General features: G+C 44.0%; 1 protein-coding gene across 50 annotated transcripts in view; it reads right to left on the reverse strand.

The window, feature by feature from the left end:
* ABLIM1 (actin binding LIM protein 1) overlaps positions 1-13,211 on the reverse strand; it is a 338,782-nt gene that overhangs the window by 184,075 nt on the left and 141,496 nt on the right. For 2 of the 50 annotated variants that reach the window (XM_078346590.1, XM_078346580.1), the window contains exon 2: positions 9,101-9,359. The exons of the other annotated variants lie outside the window; for them this stretch is intronic. The gene's annotated coding sequence lies outside the window, so the exon portion shown is untranslated. The remainder of the gene's footprint in view (positions 1-9,100; positions 9,360-13,211) is intronic. 50 annotated transcript variants of the gene reach the window in all.

Here is a 13,211-nt window from a genome sequence, read left to right on the forward strand (position 1 = left end):
TTTTGGAGTTTTTTCTTAACACTATGCTTATATTTATATCAACTCAGCTATTAGCTACTGACATCCTGTTTCTACAGGTGAAGATTCAGCTGTTACCAATAGGCCTACACCAGAAATTTTGGTTAAATCCATGGTCAGTGTTTACACTTTGAGAACGTAATTATTCTTCTAGTCCACTCTGCAGTGCTTCATAAGAATCGATTCCCTTTCTTGTACAATGGTTTTTGTTCTCTTAGGTTTAATTGTTTCCCTTTCTCCCACTTGTCTAGCTCCCGATGAATAATCCATCATGTTTTCTACCAGATTTTTGTTGTGATCTACTAATAATTCTTTCCAATGCTCAAACTCACCAGATAACTTATCAAACATCTTGATGTGGAGAGAAAAGTGGGTGTTCTCAGAATTGTTTTCACTGAAAGAAACCCTGATTCTCAGATGTGTTAGGAGCATGGCTCTATGTCCTCCAGGTAAGTGGTAGAGACGTGATTTGCCTGCTACCAACTGCAGCATCAGCTCCCTGGAAGCTCACTGCCCCTGGGTAAAGAAGTGCAGGCTGGGCCACGCACGGTGGCTCACACCTATAATCCCAGCACTTTGGGAGGCCGAGGCGGGCGGATCACAAGGTCAAGAGATTGAGACCATCCTGGCCAACATGGCGAAACACCATCTCTACTAAAAATACAAAAAAAAAAAAAAATTAGCTGGGCATGATGGGGCATGCCTCTAGTCCCAGCTACTTGGGAGGCTGAGGCAGGAGAATCGCTTGAACCTGGGAGGTAGAGGTTGCAGTGAGCTGAGATAGCACCATTGCACCCCAGCCTGGAGACAAGAGCAAAACTCTGCACACAACAGATGTTCAGGCTGTTGGCTGCACAACTTCAGAGGGTGCTGCCCCCCACTCAGATGAGAACAGTGCCCTGGAGAGGCAAGGCACAGTCCCTGTCAACAAGGTAGCTTCCCATCTCATCTCCAGTGCTGCTCCTGGTCTTCTTGCACCGCACTGGCCCCCAACCTGAAAGTACTGTGTTAACTGCCTTCTCTCTGGCTGGCCCTGTTTGCCTGATTCATGTTTAGTAGTTGGCTTCTTTGCCTATTCATTATGTAAAACTACCATATTAGTGTTGCCTCACTGTGGTTGTGTGGTTTTCATGGCAGGCATGACCTTTCCCTGGGAGTGTCTCCATCATGTTGACTCTCTCTAATGGCATGAAGCCACTCCTGGGCTCTTGCTGCAAAAGTCCAAGTGCTTTTTGAATCCTGTTATATATTGCAAGGGTGCTTCCAAGTCAAGATGGGGTGATGACCGACATGCCCTGCACCCAAGGAATAGTTGAACCTTTCCTGCTGTATGGAAGGCCTTCTGACAACTCACCTTATGGACATTCCTGAGGGAGGGGTGAACTCTCTCCAAAGCCCCTAAGTTATATTTTTCCTTTTCTTATATTTTTGAGACAGTGTCTTGCTCTGTTGCTCAGGCAGGAGTGCAGTGGTGCAATCTTGGCTCACTGCAACCTCCGCCTCCTGGGTTCAAGCAATTCTCCTGCCTTAGCCTCCCGAGTAGCTAAGATAATAGGTGCACACCACCACACCTGGCTAATTTTTTATTTTTATTGAGACAGGGTTTCACCATGTTGCCCAGGCTGGTCTCAAACTCCTGACCTCAAGCAATCCACCTGCCTTGGCCTCCTGAAGTGCTAGGATTACAGGCATGAGCCACTGTGCCCAGCCAAAATGATATTTTTTCTGGAAAAGCTCTGATACATAAAAAATGAATGCTATCTAGCATGTAATGCCCGACAATGTAGATGAAGACCTGGTCACTGAGGGGTGGGATGGCGCATGACAGACAATCCCGGCCCCGATCTTACTCCTCTCACCCTGGCTGCAATGCAAAACCAAGGAAACAAGGTGAGCGTGGTGAACGCAAAGAGGCGAGGCAGACTTGTGGGGAAAAGTGATCCCAAACGAAAAAGTAATTCCAGAAATACCAGGCTTGAAAGCTGACATGGGCTCTATGTCCGTTTTCTTTGGACTTCCAGCTGGACTTCAAACAGTATTTTACTCTGAATTTAGCAGTTGGGCAAGCACCCAAGACAGATGACACCAAATTCCGGCCAACTTTTATTAAGGATAAAGTGGCAAATGAAAGATTCAGACATTCTTTTGTCAAAGCCTGTCCAGTTGCAAGTGAAGAAACCCAACTTAACCAAAACATACCTATTAGCACAATAACAGGAGTACTCAGGATGGAAACATGGTTGCCCACAGAAGTACCTTATTCTGTTTCATCAATAAAAGTTTAATTAGTTAGTGTAGAGGGTCTAAGCTAATGCTTTTCAAACTTTGGGTCTTAAACCACTGGAACATAAAATAAGTTGAATGGATCATCACCAGCATACTTAAAGAGTAGAAAAGAAAACAGCATAGAATAAAGGTAAGTATTGCTTCATGTGGCTTTTATTTCAGTCATTTGTTTGCCTGTGTGCATGAATCCTGGGTCCTGCTGTGTGAAAGTTTGTTTCTTCCTGGGGTAGGTGTGGTGGACATGTCAGTTAAACTCCAAACTGTAATTGAGAGGCTCTTTGACTGAGTCCAACCCACAGATATGTTTTGTTTGGTCCTTATAATATATATATATATATTTTTTTTTTTATTCAGAAGGAGTCTCACTCTATCGCCCAGGCTGGAGTGCAGTGGCATGATCTTGGCTCACTGAAACCTCTGCCTCCCAGGTTCAAACAATTCTCCTGCCTCAGCCTCCCGAGTAGCCAAAATCACAGGCAAGCACCACCACATCCAACTAATTTTTTTTATTTTTAGTAGAGACAGAGTTTTACCATGTTCCCTAGGCTGGTCTTGAACTCCTGACGTCAAGTATTCTGCCCACCTCAGCCTCCCAAAGTGCTGGGATTACAGGTGTGAGCCACTGTGCCTGGCCACACACAATATTTTTTAAGAAGAAAGTGAAATCATTTGCCAACGTTTAAACATCTGGAGATTTTACATAAAAATCCCTATTTCCAGCTGCTCCTAAAAACCGAAAGGCCTGGAAACTTGACCCGCATCCCTCCGTGGGACCTAGGATGAAGGACAAAGTAACTCTTCCCTTTAGGGAGGGCCATGCTCTCTAGTTGGGCCCAGACTCCACTCAGTTAGGTCATCCATATGTCTGACCCCCGTTCTAATCATCCTTAGCTCAATGTGACCCACAAAGCCCCGCCCACTTACCTCTCCTGATGTCCATCACTGTATCATGTGCCAACAGTAGCCCCTGCTAAACTGAGCTGCTTGCATCCCCTGAGACAGGAGCTGTACTTTATTGCTTCTGTTTTACCCACTTGAGTCCCTTTCTCTCAATCCTCTTTTTATCCACTACTGCACTCCTGTTCATCCTTCAAAGCCCAGTCTTCCACGACCATCCAATAGAATTTGTCACTTTCTGTCCTGCAGGCCCATATTACTTTCATAGTTCTCCTTTGAGTACATTTCACATTATATCATAATGACTTATTTATGTGTGTCTGTTTCTTGCTACAAAGTGAGTGCTTTCAGGTCAATAACTGCATTTTATTTGTTGCTATATCTAGATAGATTATCTCAGATTATAAAGAAACATTTCCCAAATAAGAATAACCATCTCCCCGACCCATATACATAATTCATTCACTTACTCAGTGCTAACTGAGTAACTCAACATTCAGTTAGTGCTTACTATGGAACAGACACTGTGTAATGAATACAAGTTGAATCAAACACCTTCCCCAACCTTAAGAAACCTATAGAACTCCTCAAATACCAGTCATAAATGCCACCTTTTCCATAAAGTCTTTTCTGATTCCCTTGGGACTGTAGCTCTTCCTTCCTTAGAACCCCTATAGAAGACTGCTCAACCCCTTCTACTGCCTGGTGTCCCCTCCATTTTGCATTCTCCATCAGCATCCCTCTCAACACCTGCTGACCCATTCATCCACTGAAGGTAGGATCTTTTCAGTGTGTCAGGTTATTCTTGAAGTGCCCCACAGATAAGAGACCTCAATAAAATTGTAATGTGATCACGGCCACTACTGAAAGCCCTTCGCCATGGCTCATTGCTACTTCTGAGTTTCAGGCTAGGACCTCTACACATGGCAGAAGTGGTAGCATTTTCCAGGTAAGCAGGGACAGAGAGGCATCCACTCCAGTGCTCAGCATAACTGGGCTCTCATCCTACAGACTCTAACCCCCATCCTCCTAAAGCTGCTCCTTGATGACCATTCAGAAGGGGTCCCTCAAGTGGCACATGGCAGCAGTCTGGTGGACACCCACCTAGCTCATGTGTCATGATGAGACCCTCCATGGACCTGGGCACCCATAGCCCCTATCATTTTTTCAGGGAGGGACTGCTCAGTCTTCTCTCCCATTCCTCATCCATCAGACACTCCAGTGAGGAATAACCTTGCCACATTTTCCTACCATCCACTTTTCGTGTGTGTGTATGTGTGTGGTTCTTTTTTTGCGACAAGGTCTCACTCTATCACCTAGGCTGGAGTGCAGTGGTGTGCTCATGGCTCATCGTAGCCTTGACCTCCAGGCTCAGATGATCCTCCTACCGCTGCAGCCTCTTATATAGCTGGGACTACAGGCACACACTACCATGCCCAACTTTTTTTTTTTGGTTGGGGGGATATATATATATATATTTTTTTTTCTTTTTAAAATAGAGACAGGGTTTTGCCATGTTGCCCAGGCTGGTCTTAAACTCCCAGGCTCAAGCGATCTGCCTGCCTCAGCCTCCCGAAATGCTGGGATTATAGATATAAGCCACTGTGCCTGACCCACTTTTCTTTTTTTTTTTATTGCATTTTAGGTTTGGGGGCACATGTGCAGAACATGCAAGATAGTTGCATAGGTACACATGTGGCAGTGTGATTTGCTGTCTTCCTCCCATTCACCCACATCGGGCATTTCTCCCCATACTATCCTTCCCCAGCTCCCCGCTGCTGTCCCTCCCCTATTCCCCCCAATAGACCCCAGTGTGTAGTGCTCCCCTCCCTGTGTCCATGTGTTCTCATTGTTCATCACCCGCCTATGAGTGAGAATATGTGGTATTTCATTTTCTGTTCTTGTGTCAGTTTGCTGAGAATGATGTTCTCCAGATTCATCCATGTCTCTACAAAGGACACAAACTCATCGTTTTTGATTGCTGCATAATATTCCATGGTGTATATGTGCCACATTTTCCCTGTCCAGTCTATCATTGATGGGCATTTGGGTTGGTTCCAGGTCTTTGCTATTGTAAACAGTGCTGCAATGAACATTCGTGTGCATGTGTACTTATAGTAGAACGATTTATAGTCCTTTAGATATATACCCAGTAATGGGATTGCTGGGTCAAATGGAATTTCTATTTCTAGGTCCTTGAGGAATCGCCACACTGTCTTCCATAATGGTTGAACTAATTTACACTCCCACCAGCAGTGTAAAAGTGTTCCTATTTCTCCACATCCTCTCCAGCATCTGCTGTCTCCCGATTTTTTAATGATCACTTTTCTTAATTCTTCTTGAACTTTTCCCTTCTCATATTTTAAATAGAGAACAACAGAAATAAACAGAAGAAAAAATACAGACTATTAGAACACAGACAGAATGCAGGTGACCCCTGAACAACACGGGTTTGAACTGCACAGATCCCTGCACAGATTTTCTTCTACCTCTGCCACCCCTGAGGCAGCAAGACCAAGCCCTCCTCTTCCTCCTTCTCCTCACCCGCTCAACATAAAGACATGGAGGATAAAGGTCTTTATGAGGATCTACCTCCACCAAATGAACAGTAAATACTGTACAGTAGTAGTGAATGAAACACTCCCAGCCTGAATGACATATCTGAATTCCTCAAAGATTAAAGAGGAAGTGGTAGCCTTTGTGAGGCAAGACAGCTGATAAACTTTTGTACCTTTTTTTTTGTTTTTGAGACAAGGTCTGACTGTACAGCTCTGGCGGGAGTGTAGTGGCGATCTCAGCTCACTACAACCTCTGCCTCCTGGGATCAAACCATCCTCCCACCCCAGTTTCCTGAGTAGCTGAGACTACAGGCATGCATCACCATGCCTGGCTCATTTTTATATTGCTAATGAACTTTTTCCCAAAAATTCCAAACAGCTCTATGATTCCAGGTAAACATGCTTTACCCAAAACTTCCAAACAGATCTACGATATTCCAGGTAAACATGCTCACTTGACTTGGAGACATAGGAACGATGCCTGGAGAACATGGACACCTGTGCCTTCATTCTAAATTATGTTGCATTCTCCAAGTCACGCTGAGCCCCAACTCACCCCCACGAAAAAGTACCTTAAATTTCCTGCCAACCTTTGCTCCCCAGTATCCTATACTGACAGTAGTTTCTTGGCTACTGGGATCTCACAGAAGGTCTGTGAGAACCTTCTCATTTCATTATGAAATATGGCTTTGTGTCATCCTACAGGATAGCCAGAGGGACAGTGATGTTCTTTCTTTACCTTCTCTTTGTCATCTATGCATGGTGAGCAAGAAGAAATTTGCCAAAGGGAATAAAGAAGCAACTTACATAAAAATTTTTATTCACCCACCTGTAGACCTGGTCATGTTACCCACAGAAATCACAGATTACCTGCACAGCGTCAAAGTGTAGTTCCTGAATAAAACATATCAGCATTATCTGGGAAGTGTTAGAAATGCAAAATCTCAGGCCTTTTCCCAGACCCATTGAAGCAGAAACTCTGAGGGCAGAGCCCAGAAATCTGTGTTTTCACAAGCCTTCCAGATGATTCTGATTCCAGTTGAAAGTGGCGAAGAATTACTGTCTTTAGAAGAAATTACAATCTAGGACAGTAATTTAAAAAGTATTTAAAAAGCCAGGATCTTCACAGTTAAATGCAAGTACCCAAAGTCAGCCTGTTTGATTGCAATAGGGACACACACTCACCCCTGGTCCACCCCCAGGGGACACTGGGCCATAATAGCATTAATTATGTCAGTCTGAGCACAAATACAATGTTTCAGAGAAAAGAGGTCACGCATAACAAATATTCACTCTCCCCACTGTTAACAAAATTTGCCCTTGAATACACAGCTCCTGCCAGTTTGGGATAAACATACCTCTCAGTATGAGTCACCATCAGACAAACACACAATGAAATAGGAAGCTGGGCTGGTTTTTACTGTGGTGTGCCCGGATCAAACTCAACCACAATGGGAAGAAATCCTGCACCACTCACTGATCACTGATCTTTCTGAAAAGTTCTCTGGCTCTTTAATGCTGGCTCAGGAAAACACTCAGCACTTTGATTTTGGCACAGGAGAAGCCAGCAATACTAGGATCCTCTTTCTTGACCTCTAGGGCTGTGAATACAATGGCAAAGAGGGCCACCTCCTCAAAACTTATCAAATGCCAATATATGCTTCTTGGTAGGGTGAGTCTCCTGCAGCACATCTTCTGCAGGAATTTGGAGAGAAACTCTCTGTGACGCAATACAAGTTGCTCATCCTTCCTGGTCAGTTGGTCTGGCATGGGAAAGGCAAGAAGCAACATCACCTTCAAAGTCTGGGAGTAGCTAACAGTAGATGAGGCCAAACCTCCATTTCAGATGCCCACTGTCTACATATTCTTCACTCCATTCCTGTCATCAAAAAAACCTCAAGAGCTTTGAATACATTCAAGTCAATATGTTCCTTCTCTCATATTTATTTATACTGTGGAAATGACATCTTTTTCTCTCTGGATAAACATTTTTTAGACATCAATGAGTAGGTATCAGAGGGCAGAAGATGTACTATGATTTTTTTTTAACATGTGAAATCCTTTCCCTTTGCTTTGGAAATCCCATTATTCAGACAGCACTTCTGGAGTGAAGATAAACTAAGCAGAGCCACACTTCCTGGTGAGAGTAGCACTTTCATTTATAAAACAGTACAAGCAATTCAAACTTGGATTGCTTTCTCTCAAGTGGAGTATGATGACAAAAACCGGAGCACCCCTCCCCACAAAGATGGGAAATTCACAACTGAGTAGTGTGAATAAGTCACTGATCAAGAACAATTTATCTGAAACTTGTAGCCTCGTAGTGTCTCCTTTAATCTATCACTTCCCCTTAGACCTTACTTAGGAAATGTCCTTGTTGGTGGTATCCCTTTTAAAATACTGGGGTTTTTGAAGTCAAGACACATCCAAGGGCAGGTAGAGATGAGGCATTAAACTTCAACCTGAGGCTAGGAATGGCTAGCATACATGAAAGAGCAGGCCTGGAAAGTGACTCAATAGTCATCACACACAGGAGGAATTATTACACCACAGTGAAAGACCTTTCCTGAGGATGGAACAGAAGTGCGTATTGATTATACTAGGCAGTATGCATGCATCCGAGTGGGTAGTATCTGTGTGGGTGTGTGTTTTGGGAGGGTACATAGCAGTAGAGGCGCAACACTTCACAGCTCCTAAGGTTGTTTCACAAGACTGTGTATGAAGCCAAATACTTGAGAAAAAGAGCACTGTCCTAAGTTACACAGGTGACAACTGTTGTTAACCTGGTGTTTACTTAGGTGCACAGAGTAATTCTAGAAGAATTTGCAGAAGGGATGGGCCTTCGAGGAGCTCTATAAAGAAGCCAAACTTGAGTTCGATCTTTGATAAATACATAAAAGGGGGATACACAGTATTTCTCACAAGGAGGGTAGACAGTATGACTGAGGTTACAGAAGAAAACACCACCCCTGTGATCATTCAAAAGGTAAAGGGGCTCGAGGTAGACATTAGCACTGGTTTCTGAGCCAGATAGGCAGAAAAATGGATAGAAAACTTAGATTTTCTACATGCTAGCTAAGTGATCTCTGATCTTCCATGAGTCTTCCTTCCCTCACCTATTGGGGGAAGATAGTACTTACCTTGATGGGTTAGAAGATTAAAGACAATGTATACAGAGCTCTGCAATTTAGTATGTGTTCAATCACTGATGGATTTCATAACATCAAAATGAAAATAAAATAAGATTGGCTTAGAAGGACATTTATATAGATGGAAGCAGGGAGGAGGTATTTTAAGGACTTGAGAACCCTGCATGACAAGCAGGAAGCTTTGAACCTTACCTTGTCATTTATTTAGGTTTTTGAGCTGGGAAATAGGATGATTCAGTGTCCTAAAAGAATTACTTTGGTACAGGGTGTAGGTCACATTTGAGACACGGTACGCCACTGTTCTCAGGAGCTGCCAAGTACAAGACTGCAGTGGCTTTTAGATGTGCAGGGAGGGGCTCCTTCCAAAGCATAAAGCGTTCTTGACACAGCAGCTTGAGGCAGAAAGGTGTGGTGCTGGCTCCCCTGCTGATGCCTAGAATCTGAAAGCCTCCTGTTGTTCCAAAAAGAAAGCAAGACATGTTTCTAACGTTATCTTCCTTCAGGTTGATTGTAGCAAGTTTGTACAAATTGGCCAAGAAATATCAGAGTCTGCCCAAGTCCTTTATCCCCAACACTGGCTTAAGGTCAATAAAACTGAGCTCAACTCCTTCCTCCCACCGACCTCCTCTCTTCCTCTTCACTGCTAGCAACTCTCTCCTATCCCACGACTAATTCTTCTCTGCTCCTCCTCAGACTTCCTTCCCAAGCCTAGCCACATCTAACTCAACATCTGCATGAAATGGGTAGGATTGCATCACCCTCCAATCTCATATATTGAAGTCCTAACCCCCAGTATCTCAGAATGTGGCCTTATTTGGAGATAGTGTCTTTACAGTGGCAATCAAGTTAAAATGAGGTCACTAGGGTGGGCCTTAATCCACTGGGACTGGTGTCCTTGTAAAGAGGGGAAAGATGGAGTCAGAGAGGCACACAGAGAGAACACCCTGTGAATGTGAAGCCAGTTGCCTCTGTAAGCCAGGGAACACGAAAGATTACCAGCAAACCACCAGAAGCCAAGGGAGAAGCATAGAACAGATTCTCCTGACAACCCTCAGGAGGAACCAACTCGACCAACACCTTGACCTCAGGCTTGTAGCTTCCAGAACTATGAGACAATACATACCTGTGGTTTAAGCCACTCAGTCTGTGGTGCTTTGTTACAGTGCCACCAGCAAACTGATACCTGAATGACTTGGACTCAAAACCTTAAGATCATTTGCTTTCTGAATCCTTCTCATTACATCCACTCAAACTGCTATCATGCCCCATCAATTCTAATGTGGTGGCTTCTCTCAAACTTACCATTCTCTTTTCATTCCAATTGATTATATGTCCACATATTCCCAATCTTTAAAGCCTCAGTTTAAGAGCTGCCTGCTTCAGGGAGGCTTTCCTGGTTAGCAGACTTAGAAGCTAAATCTCCCACCTTTGACTTGCCAGAGTGCTGCACCAATGTCTTTTTAAACATCTACATAGTATTAGGTATTTGTGAGCCTATTTACTTCCTCAACAGGTGCTAAAGAAGCAGAGGACAGCCATTGCATCTTCTAAGCCCTTGAGAGCTTCCTAAGTATCCAGCACCTTGCCTAACACAGAAAGGGCAAGTAGGAGATGATAACAGCACAGGAAGTTTCCTGAACAGAACGGGGCTTACAGAATCCTAAAGGAAAAGAAAGAACTGGGCTAGAACATCTCTGCAGACACATCTACTTTGATGAAGAGGATTATTCCATTTTCAGCAGCTGAAATGAGCTGGGAAATAAGGCCCGTAAATAAGGAGGAAGACCTTTGTTAGTCCTTCTGCAGCTTTATTATTTGAAGCATCTGTTTCTGCCAAAAGCTAAAAGGCATCAAGAAGGAGCTGTGTTCGTCTGATTGACTTCCCATACAAATTGTTCCCATCTTAGCCCAAGTGCAGTGGCTCATACCTGTAATCCCAGCACCTTGGGAGTCTGAGACAGGTGGGTCACCTGAGGTCAGGAGTTTGAGACCAGCCTGGCTAACATGGTGAAACCCTATCTACTAAAAATACAAAATTAGCCAGGCGTGGTAGGGCATGCCTGTAATCCCAGCTACTCAGGAGGCTGAGGCAGGAGAACCGCTTGAACCTGGGAGACAGAGGTTGCAGGGAGCAGAGATCAGGTCATTTCACTCCAGCCTGGGCAACAAGAGTGAAACTCTGTCTTAAAAAAAAAAAGAAAAGAAACAAATTGTTCACATCTATCACCTTCTGTGCTCAAGGGAATCCACTGAACTAAACAAAGAGAACTGTGACTAAGGTGTCTTCGCACCGCACTGCCCTCTACAACTGTAGTTTTCAACTGGAGCAATTCTGCCCCCACAGGGCATTTGGTAGTGTCTGGAGACATTGATTGTCATGAGTAGGAAGTCAGTGCCACTGGTGTGTAGCGGGGAGAGGTCAGGATTGCTGCTAAATATCATCCAATACACAAGACAGAATCACAAAAAATTATCTGTAAAAATCTGTGATGCTGAGGTTGAAAATCCTTGCTCTAGAGAAAGCACTTGCCTTGTGGGTACGTGTATGTGTGCATCCTAATACACTAAACACCGATGGAAGGTGAACATCCCTCCATTCAGAAACTGGAATGAGTTTCACTGGGTCCCACTCTATCCCAAAAGCAAGTCGGGCCATCAGAAAACTTCCAGGAAACCAAATGAAAAATGATGTGCCTAAATGTAAAGTTCTATTTACCTTGAAGTTTCTGACTTGTTGCTAAATTCTTAGTCTTTCCACATGGTTTCCAAACCATAAGCATTCTTTATTATTTAAATTGAGTGTTTACAGAGTTTAATCTCTAATATTTGCTTATTATTTTTCCTAACAAAAATAAATCCCTTTTGTATTCTTAACACTGGCACTATAACACACATTTAGCTAAACAATTACAGCTTTTTAAATGAGTATAGCAGGCCTCTGGAGTTTAGGTTGATAAGCGTGTATTTAGGAAGGTGGTTACTGACAGATAAAGCTGCAGAAATCTCCTGCGCTTCTTTGTTACAGGACACAGCAAGGGCAAGGTACCCTTGAAGACAGAAGAGAAACAACCATTTCATCAAGATGCCAGAATCAATAAGTGTCTGCAGCTGGAAATGAATGGGTGCCTGGTCAGGAGAACAAAAGGTAATGAGGTCAAAGGATGTCGGCAAATGGCACTCCACACCCGTGGAGGCTGTCAGCCAGTGTGCTTTCTCTTCAGCCCATGTCAGCCCCAAAGCAGGTATTTTACCCTACAGAGAAAACCATGAGGCAAACCAGTGTGAGCTATAAGTGGCGAGCACAGCAGAGTCTATGCCACTCCTCCTTGGGCCAGCTGTGTTTCTCGGGATGGACACTGCCGGGACCTGAGCCTGCTCGAGGTGATTCCTGGCAGCTCCACAGGGAAAGAGGGAGCTAGGCTTTTCTGGGAGCAAGAAGAAATGGAGAGGATCGGAGAAGTTTCCAAATCAAGAAGACACAGGTTCCTATTCCAGCTCTGACAACAGGCCAACTTGTTTGGGTTGTTTGAAGATCTTGGGGAGATCACTAAGCTATGCACTGGAAAGTTAAAGATGGAGACACAGTGCCACTTCTGAAAGGCTCACCATCTAGTGACAGAGACAGCAGCTGTCAACACACTGGCAACTGTGGTCCCTTATCCACTACATCGTGTGATGAAACACAGAGAATGAGTACTTGGTCCAGTGATCTGCTGTGTGACCTTGAGCAGTGTACTTACCCTTTCTGATCCCCAGTTTTCTCATCTCTAGGATGAATGCCTGGACTACATGATCCCCAGTGCCCTTCTCACTTTAAAGGCTATGATGAAGTTCCCCTTTTTCTATGGAAGCCCTTGTATAGCTTCTAAAAACAAACAAACAAACAAAAAGTGAAACAAAACAAAACAAACCTGCCTTTCTCTGTTGATGGCTGAGGTCAGTGCAGTCAGAAAGCAGCACTGTGGACTGACACAGACCTCAAAATAAAAACAGAACAGCCTTTTATCAGCGGCTAAGGGTTAAGATAATACTAGTATGTGACCTCTCAGTGGACTCTCCAAAGTGTTCCAGTTTGAAGGTGGCCACTGACTTGCAGAGCAACGTGAACCTAGGCAATCTAAGCTTCGGAAAGTCTACAATGACTTAGAAAAAGAGCTGCTATTCGAGGACAACTGATCTATAATACATACCTTATATAGCAAGCCTAGGTCTTCCAAGAGTCCCACAGGAGTGGAATGAAGAAACGGCTTTGTAATTCCCTTTCCTGTCACTCATAAATTACTCATATCAAGGAACCAAACTC

The sequence above is a fragment of the Callithrix jacchus genome, chromosome 12 (assembly GCF_049354715.1).
Source record: "Callithrix jacchus isolate 240 chromosome 12, calJac240_pri, whole genome shotgun sequence".
Lineage (NCBI taxonomy): Eukaryota > Metazoa > Chordata > Mammalia > Primates > Cebidae > Callithrix > Callithrix jacchus.